General features: G+C 41.2%; 1 non-coding gene across 1 annotated transcript; it reads right to left on the bottom strand.

Annotated features, from left to right (window-relative positions):
• Window positions 1–16,181: 16,181 nt before the first annotated feature.
• Window positions 16,182–16,288, bottom strand: LOC116079304. Its single transcript, XR_004113877.1, has one exon. It is a non-coding gene; the product is annotated as a U6 spliceosomal RNA (small nuclear RNA).
• Window positions 16,289–20,085: the final 3,797 nt, after the last annotated feature.

Raw genomic sequence — 20,085 nt, 5'->3', positions numbered from 1 at the left:
TCTCTCTTTCTTAGGTGAAAATAATTTTCCTTTATTTTCAATTGCCAACGTGCCTGCCATTTAAGCTGGAAAGCCTGTGTTTGGATCCTAGTACTAACGTAAAAACTGGGTGTGATGACATGTGCCTGTAGCCCTCTGCTGGGCAGAGACAGAGTTCCTGAAGATTGCTGGACAGTCCATCTTAGGAGTCCAGTGAAAGACTGTCTTAGAAAACAGGGTGGAAAGTGATGCCTGAAGATACCCAATATCAAAGTTCTCGCCTCCATATTCACACAGTGTGCACAGGTGCACCTACACACAAACACATCAACACATACATACACTTATAAAACACACACACACACACACACACACACACACACACGCTGAACATATTTCTTTTAGGCCAGGGTTAGGCCCTGTTTCCTGTGTGAGATGGTAGCTCTTATTTTATATATTCTATGCGTATGAGTGCTCTGTCTTCATGCACACCAGAAGAGGGCATCAATTCCCATTACAGGATGGTTGTGAGCCCCTGTGTGGGTTCTGGGAATTGAACTCAGGACCTTTGGAAGAGCAACTGTGCTCTGTCTTGTTTTGGTTTGGTTTGGTTTGGTTTGGTTTGATTTGGTTTGGTTTGGTTTTCCGAAACAGGATTTCTCTGTGGATCCCTGGCTGTCCTGGAACTCACTCTGTAGACCAGGCTGGCCTCTACAAAACACAGTTAAATCTTTTTTTCTCACGGAGCTGAAATGGTTCTGATCTGTCCCTAAATTATTTTTCTTGCATTCAAAACAAGTTTTTTGTTTGTTTTTGCTGATTAGCTGAAAATTATTTATTTACTTATTTACTTATTTATTTTACTAAAACTGCCATTAAGAAAAGCACTCATTTCTTAAAGCACTAACATTTTTCTAGTTGAGAATTTTGGAGACCTTGCACCGCAGAGGTCCTGGCATGTTGATTTACTTGCACTGTTCTCCCGTGGCTTTTCTGTGAGCGGTGGCAGCCTGAGTATGTTGGCTTGTGCACTGCTGAAGAAAACCAGCAGTCTGTAAGGACTTGGGTCCGGAAAAGTGTAACAAGACGTGAAGGCAGGGGACCGTGGTCTTAGAAACAGGCACAGGGTTTCAAGTTTTTCTTCTTCTAAACAAACAATATTTTAGAGCAGTCAGTTTTCATTCTGATCACAATTATTTTCTTAAAATCTTTATTTCATATTTAAGTGTGTGTGTGTGTGTGTGTGTGTGTGTGTGTGTGTGTGTGTGTACAAGCACAGGTGTCTAAGGAATCCAGACGAAGGTGTCAGATGTCCTACAACTGTAATTAAAGAGGTTGTGAACCACTCAATATGGCTTCTGAGAACTGAACTCTGGGAGAGAAGAAAACCCTTTACCTCAGAACAAGATGTCTGAACTACAGAGATAAATACAATTAAAAAGAAATGGGCTTAAATCCTTTGGTTTCTAATAGTACTGAGTATTGTTCATATTGTATGGCTTTTTTAGTGGGGCCAGCATGCTGTTTATATATAAGGATTTCTAGTTATTATAGAAAAATATAGCAGAGCCATTATATATACATGCAGGGCTGTCCGTAAGACTCTCTGTCACACTCTATCAATTCCCAACCTTGTTCCTTTGACTTTAAGAGAAAGATGTGTTTAACAGTATGGATGACATAAACCAAGAAGGACAAAAACACTAAAAAGGGGGAAGTAATGGAGGTTTCGTCCATGTTTCCAAACTCTCTGGGTGATTTCTTAGTCAGGACCTTACATCACGCTCAAGAACGATTGTCAAAATGAAGGTTTAATTAAGAATTCCTTCATGTGAGTCAGTCACATATTGAATGAGCTTGGGAAGCAACGCCAATGAAAAGGGTCACTGGAGACCTGCCTGCATTTAAGAAATGGCAATCACAGAGAGTGTGTCCTTGTTAGGAGGGATTTATTCACTTCTTTTAAAACCATCCCATAGTTTCTTCAGAAACACTCTGAGATTTGGTAACACACTTCCTAAGTGTATATTACATTATTGTTGCATATATGTGTGTGTGTGTATTTCATAATTAAATCAACCAACAATATGATACTACTAAATTGGAATTTTTCAATATGCATTTTCTATGTAAGATTTTATTTAAATATTTTATTTTTTTCCTTTACTTATTTATTTGTTTATTTATTTATTGTGAGTCAAGTAATCCCACTCTTTAGCTCTTGTTATCTTGGAACTCAACATGGAGACGAGGTTGCTAGGTTGCTCTCAACTCACAGAGCTCCACCTGCTCCTCCCCCCTCCATGCTGGCATTAAACATGAGTAACCCCACACTAAGCCCAAATACTTTCTCTTTGACCAATTTATTTTAATAACTCATTTGTTACCCATAAAAAAAAAATCATTATCAAGACAGAATTCTAAACGGCGGCAGGATACAAACTGCATGTCAGTACCTGGCAGGAAAGAGGTAGATGGTCATTTACTCACTGATGGCTTCTTATTAGTCTGCAGGTGGCTCACTGTCGGAACTTAGACAGTTAGTGATGATAACACTGCAACCAGTCTTATGCCTTACGAATTTCACTCGAGTATTAGTGAGAAATAATAATTACCGGTGTTTTGAAACCTTTCAACGTGTTACACACTCTTTTTGCCTCTATCTTGCGCCCTCTACCGACGGCAAATAGTCATTGAATAAGCAAATGTAACTAAATCAAGATCACAATTCTGTCCGGCCTGTGATGAAAGTTATAACATGTAAACTATCTCAAAAACAAACAAACAAACAAACAAACTATGTTATATTCTCTTTGGAAACATAGCCTTAATGTTAAAAATAAAATAATATTGACGAAATTAAGGAAAAACAAAAATCACATCCTTTCTAAAAAAACATATGAATGTTACTATTCTTTAAAAGTATATGCTGAGCCAGACATGGTTCTGCATGCTTTCAACCTGGGAGATAGAGTCAGGCAGATCTCTGTAAATTTAAGACTAGTCTAATCTACATAATGAGACCCTGTCTCAAAAACAAAGATAGATAGATAGATAGATAGATAGATAGATAGATAGATAGATAGATAGTAAAGATATAAAATACATGCTGTGGGGAGCTAGGAAGATATCTTACTGGATAAATGGCTTAGAAGGAGAGAATGGAAGAAAAATCCCTGGGGACCCTTGGCTGAAGATGTGTATTTTAAACAATAATGATTATCGATGTTTTTATTCCAAAATATGTACATATCCAGGAACCAATAGAAAGGTTAGTGAGAAGGGCTATAAACATATCTATTTTACACAGAGAAAATAATCAATAATAATTTTCCTTGATACTAATTCCTATGATATATGTGGATACCCATGATATATATAACTCATGCCTGTAATCCTAGAATTGGAGAGGAAGACAGAAGATTGTGAATTCAAGGCTCATCTGTCCTACTTAGCAGAACTATATCAAAATAAAAATAATAACAAAACAAAAACTAACAAAAAAAAAAACCCCACAAGACCAGAAGCATGACTTGATGGTTAAGAGCATATATTGCTCTTGCAGTAGACCTGAATTAGATTACCAGCATCCACTGCAGGTGACTCACAACTGCCTGTAACTCTAACTCCAGGGGATCCTACATCTTCTTCTGGCCTATATGGACTCCTTCATTCACATGCACAAACCTACACACAGACATATACATGTAAGTTAAAGAACAAAAAAAAAAGAAAGAAAGAAAAAAAGAAAAAACCAACCTGAAGACACATACTAGTTGGATTTTCTTTTTAAAAAATTCTTTTCTTTTCTATATTTACTTTTTCTTCTTTAGTCCAGCAGGTGTACAGAATGCATGTCTTCTCTTGCTGCATAAAGAAACCAAGCCAGATCTTGATGGCTTAAAAGCTCTGAGGGGGAGCACTGTGGAGACAGCTCATCTCTCTGTAGGCAGTGTTGTGTCAAGAGGATGTGGAGGAGTAGGCTAAAGGGTTCTGGGATGGTTGATGTTCCTAGTCAGCTAAACTGATCTGGAATCAACCTAAAGGGCAAGCCTTGGGATGCACCTGTCAGGGATTTTTCTTGATCAAGTTATTTGAAGTGGGAAGACCCATCCTGAATGTGAGTATCACCTTCTGGTGATAAGCCAGATAACAGGAGGTAAAAGAGAGGCGTGACTTTGTTCCTGCATGCCTTTGCTCTGGACCGGACAAATTCATATAGTCTGCCTCGACTGCCGCTGCCACTGCTGCTGCCGCTGCTGCCGCTGCTCCTGCTGTGTTCCTCCATTGGTATCAGAACTCAGGATCTTCAGGTTTCCGATGTGGACTAAAGACCAGAGGCTCTCCAAGATCCCCTCCATGCCCCTCAGTACCAGATTGCAAAGACTGAAGCACCCCGCCTTGTAGAATGAGCAGCCACTTGAGTGCGAAGGCAGCCCCTATCGTGTAAGCTGATCTAATAAATTTTAGCATATATTTGTTCTGTTTTATTCCTCGAGAGAAGTTTAACTAATGCATGCTCCTGTTTGAAACAACAGTTTTCATACCTGAAAAACGGATACTAGCTGTTGGGGAGCTTAGCCAGGGCTGCTGCTTCTAAAGACCTTGAACCCTCCTTCCTAGGCACCCTCATTACAGACTGTGTCTTCTTGATACAGTTGTCTAGGTTCACAGAGCTAGTTCTGACAGAAACAAGAAGCTCTGTGCCATCAGTTACGGCTCAGTCTTAGAGCTCACGGGATATCACTACTTGGCTTGAGCATGCTACAGGAGAGCTTTTCCACTGAGCTGCACTCCCATTACCGCCTTGCCCCGCCCCCAGTGCACTGAAACAGGTCATATTCAGGCTGGCTTTGAACTCCTCCTACTGCTTCCATGCAATGTTTCAAGTGGCTGGAATTGCAAACATCTGCCGTCATCCCTGGCGAAGTGTTACCGTCGATATAGTCAGAAGACTGTGGGGACCCAGATTCCCACTTCTTCACTGGAAGAGGGTGAACATCGTATCATAAAAGATTATGAGAGATGGGGGAGTGTGTCGGTTTCATAAAGCACAGCTAGTATCCCTTAAAGTTACTAACGAAGGAAAAAAGTATTTAACTCTCTAATTAAGCTTTGGAGTTATGAGAAACAGCTAGAAATAGGACTACCTCGATCTAAATCCTGTTTCCATGTATCTGGAGACATGCTGCCGAGTAACCCGTATTAACAGAGATGGTGACGATGGGGCCAGTGCTGGGTTCAATCTCTGGCTACCACAGGGTGGAAGAAGAGAGCCAGTTTCCGCAAGTTGTCCTCAGGTCGTCACACGAATGCCTAAGCACATGTGTACCCAAACAAAATTAACTGATTAATGTAGCAGCAATACATTAAAACAAGAAATAGAGACATGTAAGTCAGTGTCGCCAGTGAGATCCTGCATTTTTAAGAAGCAAATGTCGTCAGTAACACCTATTAAGTAATCAATAGATGATTGTTTAAGGAAAGAAACCAAAGATGCAGGAACACCACTCTGGTACCCTTCCAGAAGTTCTGACATACAGATTCTCAGATCTGTTCTTAGCAGGCTCCTTTCTCCTTCCTAAGCTCTTTTTCATAGCCTCATAATAGAAAATTAATAGCAGATGATAGTAGCAACACTTTAGTAAAAGGTTCAGGGATGGTGCAGAGGAGAAGGAACAAATGGAAGAGTAGGCGGAAGGGGTGGAGTGCAGGGAACACTGCTGCCTCACAGGCATGAGATGCAAGCACACCTTTGAGCTCTCACAGATTGTACTTGCACAAAGGCAGCATGAGATCAGATCCATTGATATTTCATAACAAAGTGGGGAGGAGATCAAGATCACCTTCTTTTCCTGGGGATTTATTAACAGTCAATGTCTATAAACATCTATAATGCTAGAAGGAGGCTCATGAGGCCATGAGTGAGTTGCCCAAGCTCCTGTCAATAACCCTTATCCAGGATCCTGAAAGTCACCTTGTTTAAACTCCTCCACTTACACACACACACACACAGAGAGAGAGAGAGAGAGAGAGAGAGAGAGAGAGAGAGAGAGAGAGAGAGAGAGAGGGAGGGAGAGAGGGAGGGAGGGAGGATGGGAAAAGAAGAGATCCACTGGAGGGGAAGGGAGGGCAAGAGGTTGTCTTGCCCATACTGAGCAAACACTGCACCCTTAGGCTTTGTCCCCAGTCAAGTTTACCATTTAATGGAGGAAGCAGAGGCTCCCCTAGTTACAGAGCGGGATGAGTACTCATTCGCCTTTGTTACCTTACTGCTTCAACTGGGGTACAGGCCCAATCACAAGAAGCAATACTTTTTTGTAAGGAAGAAAAAGAAATGCGTCTACTGTCACCTCACAATATACTAAAGTAATCCTCTTTAAAATAATGACCAAAAATAGAATGGGGAGAGGTGCTGTGGAAAGAGAGTCCATGACAGAACTATTCATCCTGAGACCTGAAGGGTAAAGATATGTCAAGAGATCAAGGAAAGAAGGTATGGACTAGAAAACGCCATGGGTGATGTTCAGGAAGTGCAGAAACTCTGGACAGAACTAAGAATCTAAAGGTGATAAAGGATATCTTGAAGATGATGAGGATAAAGATGCAGGCAGGCCAAGTCTGAGAAGACACTGAAGGGTTGTGTGATGGCTAGTGTTTGTCAACTTGTTACAGTCTAGAATAACTTGGGAAGAATCTCACTGAGGTATTGTCTAGATCAGGAGCCACCTGTGGGGATGTCTGTAGGGGGTTGTCCTGATTATATTAAGTTCTATAGGAAAGGACATTCAGCCCACCACAGGCGGCACCATTCCTTAGGCTTAGGATCCTAGTGTGGGAAGAAGTGAGCAAAGCTCAGACATGCAGGCATTCTTTCTCTCTCTGCTCTTGACTATGAATATGACCAGTGACTTCCAGTTCCTGCCTTGACTTCCCCACAAGGATGGACTGTGACCTAGGATTGTAAGCCAAACAAACCTCATTTTTCCCTTACAGTGGCTTTCATCGGGTTATTTTATCAGAGCAATAGAAATGAAACTATAATAAGTTGCAAGGACACGAATGACATGATGTACTTAACGTTTTAAGTTAACTGCCCCAGTCGCTGAGTAAGGAGTGGACCCAGCAAGGAGATGATCAGAGACAAAAATCAAGAGGACCTATCGAGGTGGTCTTACTCTTAGTGTGGCCAGAACAGACAAGGAAACAGGAATGAATTCAAACTGCAGAGGAAGTGGGAAGGGTACAGATGATTAATGCATTAATTGTGAGTTTGAAAGACAGATAAGAAAGTCACTGAGAGACAGAAGAGAGTCCACACATTCAAATAAACTTTACTTGTCCTAAGAACACAGCCCTAGCAAGACAGCAATCAGAGGGGACCCTAATGAGATCTCTTCCCAGAGACACTGCTGAGTTTAGTTTACCCAGAGGAAGATACCTAGGCACTGTCCCAAACTGAAGCCTGTTTTATTAAAGAGAGGACTACAAGCATATAAAGGAAAGGCTGGCATGCATGCTGATTACCACACGTGTGACTTTGCCTTCAGAATCAGCCCCAGTGAAACTCTACACCTTGGGCTGAGAAGTTCCCATTGCTGAACTCAGCCACATCCCTCATGGTGATTAGGAAGCGGAAGGGACTTGGTAATACAATACAGCCAGTCTGCCTCTGGAATCTCCTTCCTGGAAGGCAGGTGGATGATGGCTTTATTCTCTGAATCTCTTCCAGGATTCAGATAAAGTCTGGCTCTTTGAACTGTCAGTTTCATTGACTGTTTTGTTTCACGCACGCTCCTTGTATTATTAGGCAAAACTGAAAAGCCTTTTCTCCAGATACCTACTGGGTGCTTCTATTTTATATGTAGCCTTGGGGGTTAACTATACTAGGAGTGTTCAATGACTATAGGACTTGAATTGAAGAACAACTTTCTCCCAATCCTTGCATCTCGGTTTTCTTGACTGTGCAGTGAGAGCTGTCGTCTGGGTAATATTCTACTGCTGTGTTCTGGACCCGTGGCTGAAGATAGAAGTCTGTACGAATGCAGCTTTCTATCTTACAGCAGCTTTTAAGGCCTTCAAGAAATTCAATTTAAAAAGATACTACCAGATGCTGCCTTGAATTAGTCCTTCTATTGAGGTGTCTACTTTTTAATTGACATATAAGCATCTGAAAGAATAAAAATAGAATTCGCTAAAGAAGAGTAGGAGAATCATAATTTAGTTTGAAAGTTTGTACTTTTATTACTGTGGTAACTCAGGAAAAGTGACTGAGCACAGAGGCCCTTGTAGAGACAATCTAATTAGGAGACTCTGGATCTGTTGTGGGCGGCCTACGGATAAGAGAATGAGCTCTAAAGTGGATTAGCACAGACTCCACCTCCCTATGCGGTCACCTCTCAAAACCTCAGTTGCTTCTTATATAACCCAAAGGTTCTAACAGCATTGATTTTAGACTGGCATCATGGGAATTAAACACAAACACTTTCCATAACTTCTGGTTTATAAACAGTAACTTGGCATGGCTAAACTGTGGTTGCCTGGGTTATAGAACTTACTATGTATGTTTTGGAGACCAGGCACATCAGACTGGCCCTATTTTTTTGAAATGTGTAGTACATGCACATATTTTGTATGTGTGGATGCTCATGTGTGTAAGAGCCAGAGGACAACTTCAGGTATCACCCTCAGGAACACTGTCTCCCTGATCTAGGTTGGAGTCTCTCATTGGCCCGGAGGCCACAAATTAAGCTAGATCAGCTAGCCAGTGAATCTTGAGGATCCTCCTGTTTCTACCTTCCCAGCTCTGGAATCTGAAGTGTGTGCCAATCATGCTGGCAGTTTTACATGGTACCAGGAATAGAACTCAGGTCTCTCTTACCCATGTAGCCCGCAAGTTCTTTATAGGGTATGCTATCTCCTCAGACCCATGTTGATTGTCTTAAGCTTCTCCATTGCTCTATGATGATAAAACTTGTGAGTAACTTAGAAGGCTAATATGCTGTCCATTTACAGAACTCGGTGAGCATTTTAAGACACAAGCAATCTACCTGAGTCAGTTGGCTTTCTGTTGTAACAAAACAGCTTTCCAACGTATTGCATGAGAAAGAAAAGGATTGTTTTAGTCCTTGACTTTAGATGTTTCCCTGTTAATGGTTACTGGGACCCATGGCCTTCAGCAGGACATCATGGTGGAAGCACGTAGGGAAACTTGTTCACATCTCAAAAGACAAGAAACAAAAAGGAAGAGAAAGGGGCCAGACTTCCAATATCCCCTCCAAGGCCTGCTTCCAAGCATCTAACTTCCTTCCAGGAGGCCCTATATCCAAAAGGTTCCCCCACCAGTTAGGATCATACATTGGGTATCATACATTTAAGATATAGATTTGTAGGGAATATTTGGGGTCCAAGCCTCAGCACAATTGTACAAGGTGAATCTACCAAAAAAAAAAAAAAAAAAAAAAAAAAAAAAAAAAAAAAAAAAAAGGCTGTTTGAGATAGAAAATGGGGTTTCAACTTCACTGGGGCTGGACAAATGATTCAGGGTTAGGACTATTTGTTGATCTTTAAAAGGACTTGAATTTAGTTTCCAGCACCTTTTTGTTGATTCACAGCTGTATGTAAGTCCATTTGCAGTGAGCACAAAGGCCTCTTCTAGCCACCTTGGGCACTGCATATATGTAGTACACATACATGTATACAGATAAAACACATGTACACATAAAATCCAAACAAATGAATCTTTAAAAAGGATTTTCTGATGTGTTGACTTCTACTTCCCAGAACTCCATGAGGTTTGTTTTCTAGTTCGTCTATTTGGTGACTCTTTAGGATAGCCATTATTTTTAGATTACAGAAGAAGCCAGCTAAAAATTTCAACTTGGTTTTCCTGGTCCTTAAAGTAGTGAGGTCCTAGATCTCCTGAACACAGCTCTGTTTTGGGGATCCACTTAGCAAATCAGTGCTACACGGGAGCAATATCCTGGGGGGAAGTGAGAAGGGTTTATTCTCACTCAGATCTTCTCACTGAGATACCAAGTAATTCAGTCATTTCTCAGCTGCTGGGTGAGAATGGTTTCCACTAGCTAGTAAAAAAATACCGAAAACAAAACAAAACAAAACAAAACAAGCCCCTTCTATCTTTTATTTGTTTTGTTTTTGGTTTTTTTTGAGACAGGGTTTCTCTGTATATCCCTGGCTGTCCTGGAACTTACTCTGTAGACCAGGCTGGCCTCGAACTCAGAAATCTGCCTGCCTCTGCCTCCCAAGTGCTGGGATTAAAGGCGTGTGCCACCACCACCTGGCCCCTTCTATCTTTTAAAATTGCTTCATCTCTAGACCATTTCTCTGAATCTCAGAATTCATGTCACATGCCACGAACACACTTTCTGAGCTCCTGCCCAAGTCTCACTAGATTTATAGTTCAGATTGATAGTTCAGCTCATCTCTGATGTGTTGAGTATCTTAATCAATGAATACAGTTTTCATCAACTGTCAAGCCAAGAGGAAATAAAGCCCTCTTTTGGTATCTAAGCAGGAAGAAACTTGATATTGGAAATTGATTGCTGGCTAGTATTCTGTTTCTGCAGACCTCAGTTTTAAGAACAAACCTTCCATCGTCTTTGTGAGATCAGCTGCACTGCCAGGGAAGAATCTATCAAGATGGAGCCTGTGGACTGCTGGCATTCGCTCAAAGATGGGAAAGGACCAGAGAGAGCCATCGGACCCTAAACTCAGTATCCATTCCCTCCTCTCAGGCATTTGTGTCAACTTTGCCCCAACTACACATGAGGCCATAGTTGGGGAGGGTGCTAGAGTGTGGTCTGGAGAAGGTTAACTGAGGGGTCTCCATCTATGGTGCTGTGGGAATCTGGTTGTGGTCCTCCTCTTAGCATTATCCATGCTGCTGCCTATAACCCTCACTTCAAGCGATGCATGAGACTGATAAGGTCATTGAGTTGAGGTGTTTGTTGGGACTGTCTAAGGAGTGGGTAGACATTTAACTCATAGAGGAACTTTTCTGTCAGCTGTAGTAAATGCAGGTATATTTATTATTTATTCATTCACTAATTTATTTTTATGAAGCCAATTTGAGGTTTAGTGGAATTCAATATAGAAGGTTACTAGAAGGAGAAAAACAGAGCAAGGGTAAGAAACAGCCATATAGTGTGTGTGTGTGTGTGTGTGTGTGTGTGTGTGTGTGTGTGTGTGTGAGTGTGTGTGTGTGTGTGTGTGTGTGTGTGTGTGTGTGTGTTCTATAAAGAGATCCAAGCTTAAATATCTGCATAACAGCCTTATGTTAGATTTGGGCCACACCTGGAATTGTATATCAGAGGGCTTCTGAGGACCTCAAGTGGGCTCATAGGGTCATTTTGGGGATGAACTGGACAACTGGCAAGAGAAAACCCTGAGTAACAAAGTTCCATAAGGAGACTAAGGCATGCTTTTGTTGTAAACAAAGTTTATATTCTTATTTAGGAGACTCTCAGAAATCTTCAGGTTTACATTTAGGGAAGGAATAAAGTCATGCTTGAAGGTCATATATGTTCAGGCTTTATGTCTGCTTCATTGACATTTTAACATTCTTATTTTAAATATCTCCATATAAGAGGAATATTGTTTCTATGGAGGCAAACTCCATGGCCAATTTTATTAATTGTCATACAATTATTTAATTAATTTAATTTCTTTCATATGTGTGTGTGCATGCCATAGTACATGTGTGAAGGTCCAATCTCTTCTGCCACTTTGTGGAATCTGTGGATTGAGTTCAGTTTCAGGCCTGTGCTCATATGATTATTCTAACTGCTGAGTCAACTCATTAGCCTTGTGCTAGAATGCATGACTCTCAAATAGCAGGAGACTCCCACCAGAATGAGGAAGAAGAGGAGGAGAAGGAGAAAGAGGTCTTTTCTTTTCCCATGTCTTAATTTTCTTTCCTGCCTCAGTTTCCCCCTTGGTGACTTTGATTCCTTAATCTTAAGGGCTGATGATGGCTAATGATCTGGGTTTTTTTTTTTTTTTTTTTTTTTTTTTTTTTTTATAGCTACTTGTCTGCTAAACAGGGGCATAGATCCTGCCTCTCTAAGATCAAAAGTCTTGTATGATCTAAGGGGGCATGAGAAGGTCCAAAAAGTGGGAGATTAAAGGGTCATTATTTGATGTATATCTAGAAGAAAGGATGCTATTAGTCAGGACACCAGACTCTACAGGTAACATAGTATTCTACAGATTGTGGCACTCATCCCCAGATTAGCACCCACAGCAGCAGGGCCCCCTTTGCATGCAGTGCCTAAAACCCATGAAACCCAGCAAGTGAGGATTAACTCATTACTCTGTTCCGACTGCGATGACCTACCCTCTTAAGCTCTTGCACCATGGAATGGGACCCACACAAACCCACTTTATCCCTTATGGTGATTTTGTCAGGGTATTTTATCCTGGAACCAGGAGAAGAAACAATGACACCAAGAAAAACATATTGCTGGATTTTCCCCTAAGGGTAGTATTAGAATAGTTTCAAATGTATCAAAATGTTGGAGGGACAGCACAACAATGACCTGGATGCCCTTGCTCTAAATTCATCGGCTGTTTATATTTTGTTTATATTTATTTCATTTTCAGTAAAACATTTGAATGCAAATTATGGGGAACATAGTATTTATCGCCTGAGAATTTTAGCTTGCATTTCCCAGTATTGAAAGCCACATTCTCTTGACAACAACATTTCTTTTTTTTTTTTTTTTTTTTTTTTTGAGACAGGGTTTCTCTGTATAGCCCTGGCTGTCCTGGAACTCACTCTGTAGACCAGGCTGGCCTCGAACTCAGAAATCCGCCTGCCTCTGCCTCCCAAGTGCTGGGATTATAGGTGTGCACCACCACCGCCCAGCGACAACAACATTTCTATGCTTAAAAGGTATTAAGAATAAATTCTATAATATTATCTGAAAGCTTGATACTCAAATATCCCTTATAATTATTCTGAGGTTAAACTCAGAAACATAGGAAGAAAACCTGAGTTGGAGGCTCAAGAAGGTGTGGTCAGGAAAGGCTTCACTAACAGAGTAGCACTTGGCCAGAGCATTAAGAGAGCTTCCAGGACCCTTCCCATTTCTCTACCTCCTCCCCCAAGTTGCTCTCTGATTAACTAATGTTGATAGAGCTTTGCGATTCTATAATCCAACTAGAATTTATATATTACATATAGTTGTTATTTCTCTTGAGTTTTGGAGCAGTTTCAATTCATTAATTTTTTTTTTTAATTTGAGTAGGTATCTTGACAGATTTTCTACTTCCTCTGTTTGATTGGTGCCTTATGATTGGTTACAAGTTAAACATTTGGCAAAAAAAAAAATGTTTAGATGATGTTGTCAACTTCTCATTGTGTAATTTCAGGGAATCATAATGGTAGTTGTCCTATTATTTGGGAAACTATTGATCTTTGATCTCCATAGAGTTACACATTCCTGTGTCTTAAGAAATCTGTGGGCGGTCCTTTGAGGTAATTGATATAATCACCTCCGATCTTTCATATGACAACTTCGCATCTGTTGGAGATCCTTTCCTAAATCGAACAATACATTGAGGGTGAGAGAAGGGAATTTTCTAACTATTTCACTTCTATTCCATCTAAGAGAGATGGAGCCTTTCCCTCTCTGCTGCCACTCACTTCCCCTCCACATCTTTCTCCTCTTATCAATAGACATAGATCTTTTGTTTGGGGGCATGCATACATGTGTGGGCACAGAGTAGGACTCTGAGGATAGCTTTAAAGTCTGAGGGTCTCAGGATATTCTTGTTCTCTAACTGTACTGAAATGCTGATGAAACTTCTAAGGAGCCCTAGAAATTTCTTGCTCTTTCTGATCACAAGAGACTGCTGGCTTAGGTGATTAACTTCTTGTAGCCTAACATCGGGAATTAAGCAATGCGGAGGCCTTCCTTTGTTCTAGCTCAGCAAGAACTGCTCAGCTAGAACTTTCAGCCTCCTAGTCGGAAGTTGCAGGGAGAAAAAGGAGACATTTAGAAAAGTGATTATAGCATGTATTACTAAGTTGTAAAAGGTTTCCTATGAAAGCTCTCTAAGGAGAAAAGCAGAAAGATCCAGAGTGGGGAAAGGGAAAAAATTCTAGGCGGTGGGAAAAGGAAAATTTCTCTATCCACTTCTCGCCTCTTTGTCCTCAGTACTTAACACATCTTTCAGAATACATGATCACATTACAAAGTTCATCACAAGTTCACACACACACACACAAAATCAAATTAAAAATTGAAATAGAAGTTTACAACAACGAATGTTTACATGCCTATCCATTAGGAGTAGTTATCCGGCTAAACATCCATCACCTGTCTCAGCTCCACAGACTCACTGAAGGTTTAAAACCATAACCAAGTTATTAGCGAAGTTTTGTATAGATGGACCCAGTCAATATTTTATCTTCTGTCCTAGCACCTATAAGAAATCCTTAGTTCCCTCTTTATGACCTTTAGTTAATTGTTTTACAACCTCTTGGCATGTGCTCTGAGTAGGAGAAAGTCTGGTTACTATCTAAGAGCAATTAACTAGTGATACTAGGGAGACTGGTAGAGTTCTTATTGCAGTTTTGACTATCAGAAAAGGACCTAATAGCAATCCCACTATAAAAGACCTTAATAATCACTGATATAATTGTAGGAATTCTTATAGGATCAGCATTAAGACTTAAGTCATCTATTTGTCTATATAGCATCACTACAAGATCTGTGGAGATCTGCTCCAAAGGGGTGTGCTATTACTTAGTGATTGTCATATATGTTTAATAATAACAGGAAAAGCATATTAATAGCAGGAATCTTTCCTAAAATGAATCCCTTACAGCCTTGCGTAATAAGGGCTCACCTGTCACAGATTATATAATAATCCAAAGCAGGCTATCTCAGGACGATCACCTGTTGGTTATTAGCTTGTCCCATTATGGCTCCTGACAAAGCATGACTATAACGATGTATGTATAGTCTATGGTGTAAACAATATCTATCCTAGCTGGCTATCTAGCAGTGGGAAGGCTGGATGGTGTGGTAGTTACATGTTTAACTTCTTTTTTTAGAAAAGATTTATTTATTTATTTTATGTGTATGATTACACTGTAGCTGTACAGATGGCCATGAGCCATCATGTGGCTGCTGGGAATTGAACTCAGGACTGCCCTGCTCATTCCGGTGTACTACACTGTAGTTGTCTTCAGAGACACCAGAAGAGGGCGTCAGATCTCATCACAGATGGTTGTGAGCCACCATGTGGTTGCTGGGATCCAAACTCAGGACCATTCAGAAGAGCAGTCAGTGCTCTTACCCACTGAGCCATCTCACCAACCCCCATGTTTAACTTCTTAAGAAAATTTCAAGAGTTTCTCAAATTGTTTAGACAATTTTATTCCTACCACAAGAGAGAGAGAGACAGAGACAGAGACAGAAAGAGACAGAGAGAGACCTAGTTCCTCCTCAGCTTTATCAACATTTGCTCTTATCAGGCTTCTCCCTTTTTTCTTTTCTTTTTCTTTTTCCTTTTCTTTTTTTTAAGATTTATTTATTTATTATTATAAATAAGTACACTTCAGATGCACATCAGAGGGCGTCAGATGTCTTTACGGGTGGTTGTGAGCCACCATGTGGTTGCTGGGATTTGAACTCAGGACCTTCGGAAGAGCAGTCAGTGCTCTTAACCACTGAGCCATCTCTCCAGCCCCCTCCCTTTTTTCTTTAAAAAATACATTTATCTATCCCCCGCCCTGCCGTGTGTGTGTGTGTGTGTGTGTGTGTGTGTGTGTGTGTGTGTGTATGTGTGTGTGTGTGTTTGTGGTATATAAATGCCATTAATACCTGTGTGGAGGTCAGAAGACAGCCTGTGGAATTTGGTTTACTCCTTCCATCCTGTGTGTTTTGGGGCTTGAACTCAGCTCACCAGACTTTGCAGCAAGCCCCTTTTCCCATGTAACCTCCTTCCTAGCCCTGATCAATTCTTTGCCGCTAGCCATTCTAATAACTATACAGTAATACCTCATTCTAGTTATAATGCAACTTGTGTCAAGGACCAATGATGCTGAACATCTTTCCCTGTTATTTGGTAATAGCTTTTTGGTGAAATACATACTTAAACATTGTACTCACTTCTGTTTCGCTTAGTTCTTTTTTTTTTTTTTTTTTTTTTTTTTTTTTTTTTTTTTTTTAAATATGGAATGCTTCACGAATTTGTGTGTCATCCTTGCGCAGGGGCCATGCTAATCTTCTCTGTATCGTTCCAATTTTAGTATATGTGCTGCCGAAGCGAGCACCATATCCTTGTTTTTATGTGCACAGTTAAACAACACCAAGTTCATCAATCTCTTATCGACCTCTTAAACAGAGCTCTGGCCTCACCCGGTGCTATTTTACGTGTTGTTGAACATTTTCATTACATTTTGTCTTCCTGAGTCCTTCTCACCCTCGCTCCTCTCTATCTCCCCTGCCGCCTACTCATCCCACACCCCGCCTTCCTGGTCTCTTCTTTTAGGATCCAAGTCAGAAACACTTGGCGGTTCTGCACAGGTAGATGGACCTCTCCCCATCCCATGCTGTTCTCTCAGGGCCACCTCTTGTATCACTCCTGTATCACTCATACATTATTGCAAACCAGCTATTTGATGGCACTAAGTTTTCATTTCAGTAACTGTTTTCCATTTGTAGAAAGCCTACTGTCTCAAATGAATTGTCGTGTGTGTGTGTGTGTGTGTGTGTGTGTGTGTGTGTGTGTGTTCATTCTGTTCTTTTATTACTGCTTAGGGCTTTTCTGGCTTGCTATAAATGTACTAACTAATTGTTTTCACATTGGACTGACCTTCATCACCATCACCATCACCATCACCATTATCATTATTTGCTTTCATCAAAAGATTTGGACCATTTTTATTCTTTTTTTTTTTTTGGTTTTTCAAGACAGGGTTTCTCTGGCCCTGGCTGTCCTGGAACTCACTCTGTAGACCAGGCTGGCCTTGAACTCAGAAATCTGCCTACCTCTGCCTCCCAAGTGCTGGGATTAAAGGCGAGCACCACCACTGCCCGGTGACCTTTTTGATTCTTATTGTAAGCCTTCTAATTCCTTCAAATGGAGAGCTGTTTCCTCGGGGATTGTCATTGCTATTTTTAAGGATCAGATCGAGGACCTCAGACTCCCTGGGCGGCTGCTATGCCCCTGAACCACATCATAGGCCCATTTCCTCAGGTCCAGGTGACTCTTCCTCTGTTTTGTACACCTGTCTCCTGTGGGTGTTATGTTCTCAGTGGTAACTCCATGTGTCCTGGTTGTGAAAGTATCTCCTGTTTTGACTTTGGCAACAACCCAGAGGCTTAATGGTCCTGAATCAAATGTTGTGCCTACTCATTACCTGTGGTTCCCATGCAGTATCATTGTGGGCATCAAAGGCAGAAGTGTTGTGTTTGGGTGTCCCCAAGCCCCTGAAGACAGGAAGTCCAAGGGATGCAGGCTAAGGTGCTAATGACTTGAAGATGCTGCTCTACCCACAGCAGATGGGGAGCTGGACCAGAGCCCCGTTATAAAGCATGAGTCCTCCAAGAACTCTCTCTCTGTCATTCAGATGAAGAGAGGAAGTTCTCCTCCTCAAGGAGACACAGGTTCTTCCTACCGTAGAGAGAGATTAAAATCCATGCTAAATTCAGCAGTGGACCTGCACATCACCTTTGTCACACTAAGCTATCTAGAGGACATTCTTTGGTAAGCATAGAATGATAGGTCTCCTTATGACTTGATACTATCAGCAAGACCGGTTCCTTGGCTCTGTGACATGCCCTATGGCTCTATGACATACATACCCTATGGCTCTGTGACATTGCCCTATGGCATATTTGATACAAGCGGGCAGGGGTCAAAAGTGTGCCAGAAAGGGTTCATTCTTCTGGTCATGCACAATCGTCTCTTCTAGGCAGGAGTTCCTCCACAGATGCAGGATAGCAGGATGGGGGTGGGGAACGTAGGATGAGGGAACACCAGGGCAGATGCCATGCATTCTGAAGCATCCTTACACATGGACCTCTCTGTGGCTCTCACTCTGTCTCCTGTTTCTGAACTCTACCCTGCACTGCTTTGTTCTAAGCTGTGTGCCTAGAAGTATTATTTTTTGGTCTGTCTTATCCAGCATTTCTACAGTTGAAACCAGGAGCTTGGGTGGCAGCATAGTCAGTTCATCTAGAAAGCATTTCCTCTCCAGCACACAGGATGCAAAGGCAGGGATATCTCTGAGTTCCTAGTCAGGCCTTCAGTGTGAGCCCGGGTTCTTCCACACCACATCCCCTAAAAAGACTTTTTCTCATAAAGGAAACAGGTTGGATTTATGTAACTTGTCAATAACAGGCCTTTTTAAAAAGTTGTTTTTTCTGTTTTGTTTTGTTTTTTTTTTTTTAAAAAAAAAAAAACTATTTAAAGCCAGTTTACAAAACTCCAAGGTCACATTTGCCACAACACAGACAAATTATGATTTTATTCACCTCAACACCTCAGCATTGATTTTTTTTTTTTTTTTTTTTTTTTTTTTTTTTTTTGTACAGGACAGATGAAAAGTCATTTTAGATTCTGTTTTCTGCTCCGTAACATTATTGTGTTCTGACTGACAAAAATAAAATAAGTGTGTGTGTGTGTGTGTGTGACAGACAACAATTTAAACACGTACAATAAAGCAGTTTGAATTTGGTCTCTTGTATCTTCTATGGTCCTGTTCATTCTCTTGGGCCTCTCTTAATCCATCAATATTGCTGTGGTGACAAAGTTCTGATTTCATGGAAGCACACACAGGTTTTTTTGACAATCCTCCACATTTGTTTCCTTGTTGGGTGTGTGTGAGTGGATTGCTTGTTCAGCAATAGTTTACAACTGTGAGAAAGCTTACAAGCCACTATTAAAACTGCAAGGACACCAGGCGGTGGTGCCTTTCATCCCAGCACTTGGGAGGCAGAGGCAGGCGGATTTCTGAGTTCGAGGCCAGCCTGGTCTACAGAGTGAGTTCCAGGACAGCCAGGGCTACACAGAGAAATCCTGTCTTGAAAAACCAACCAACCAAACAAACAAAACAAACAAACAAACAAAAAACCCTGCAAGAACATTTGTCTTGAAGCAATCTTTTGTGTTTTGGGATAACTTACTTTCCTTCCGTCCTGTACAAGAAAATCCATGCTGAGGTCAATAAAGTAGTAATCTGTCTTGACGTTGGGGCTTTTGTAAACAGGCTTTCAATACTTTTTTTTTTTTTTTAACTACCTTTTCTTTTCCCTTTCTAGTATTGAAAGAATTACATTTTGGTTTATTCCTGTAAAACAAGAGGGAATGATCATTAAATACTACTTTGGTAGGCACTGGGATAATCTACGGCCTTCAACGATGTAAGGCAGCACAGTCCTTGACCCATTTTACAGATTAGGCAATTTGGCTTTCCACATGGTCTTGGCAATTGAGTGGAGCTTACACTTATCTTTAAACTCCCTACTTTACTCCAAGCCAGGTTGCAGATTTCTGCTGAGCAAGTCTGTAACACCACAAGACTCAAATGAACGGAAAGATCTCTGAGTTGCCAGACCTAGATGATGCAAGCTGCAGAAATCCAGATACCCCTTCATATCATTTGTACCCACTGGGCTGGCAAAAATCGTGTCCATTGTGATTTGATTTCTTAATTGTTTCATGCCACATACTTCCTTGCCCTTCTGCTGCATCCAAGGGGTGGATTCACAAAAATAGTGTTTCAAAATGTATAACAGAAGGAAGAGCATTTTTTTTAAATATAGTACTAGCATCTGACCCCTGAGATTTTCAAGCATTTGTGTCTCTGTCCTTCAGAGAGGTAGGGGGTAGGGGTCTCACACAGGTTTGAAGGGTTTGGAGGTGAGTACCGGGTGTGCTGGCCCCACCCCCAGAAGTTTCCCTAGTTCTTCAGCCCTTCCTTCTTTTTCCAGAGAAACTCTAGCTCTTTTCTAGTATTTTTTAACTTCGCATTCTTCTTAACCTTTGCTTAGCCCCGCCCGTCTTGAGACCTAGAACCTCCCCCGCAACCTCTGCTCCCTACCCCTGCCCTCCCACGTCCGGCCT

Source organism: Mastomys coucha, unplaced genomic scaffold (assembly GCF_008632895.1).
Source record: "Mastomys coucha isolate ucsf_1 unplaced genomic scaffold, UCSF_Mcou_1 pScaffold5, whole genome shotgun sequence".
NCBI lineage: Eukaryota > Metazoa > Chordata > Mammalia > Rodentia > Muridae > Mastomys > Mastomys coucha.
Note: the sequence above shows the minus strand (reverse complement) of the source record. Positions and strands in the feature narration are given on the sequence as shown.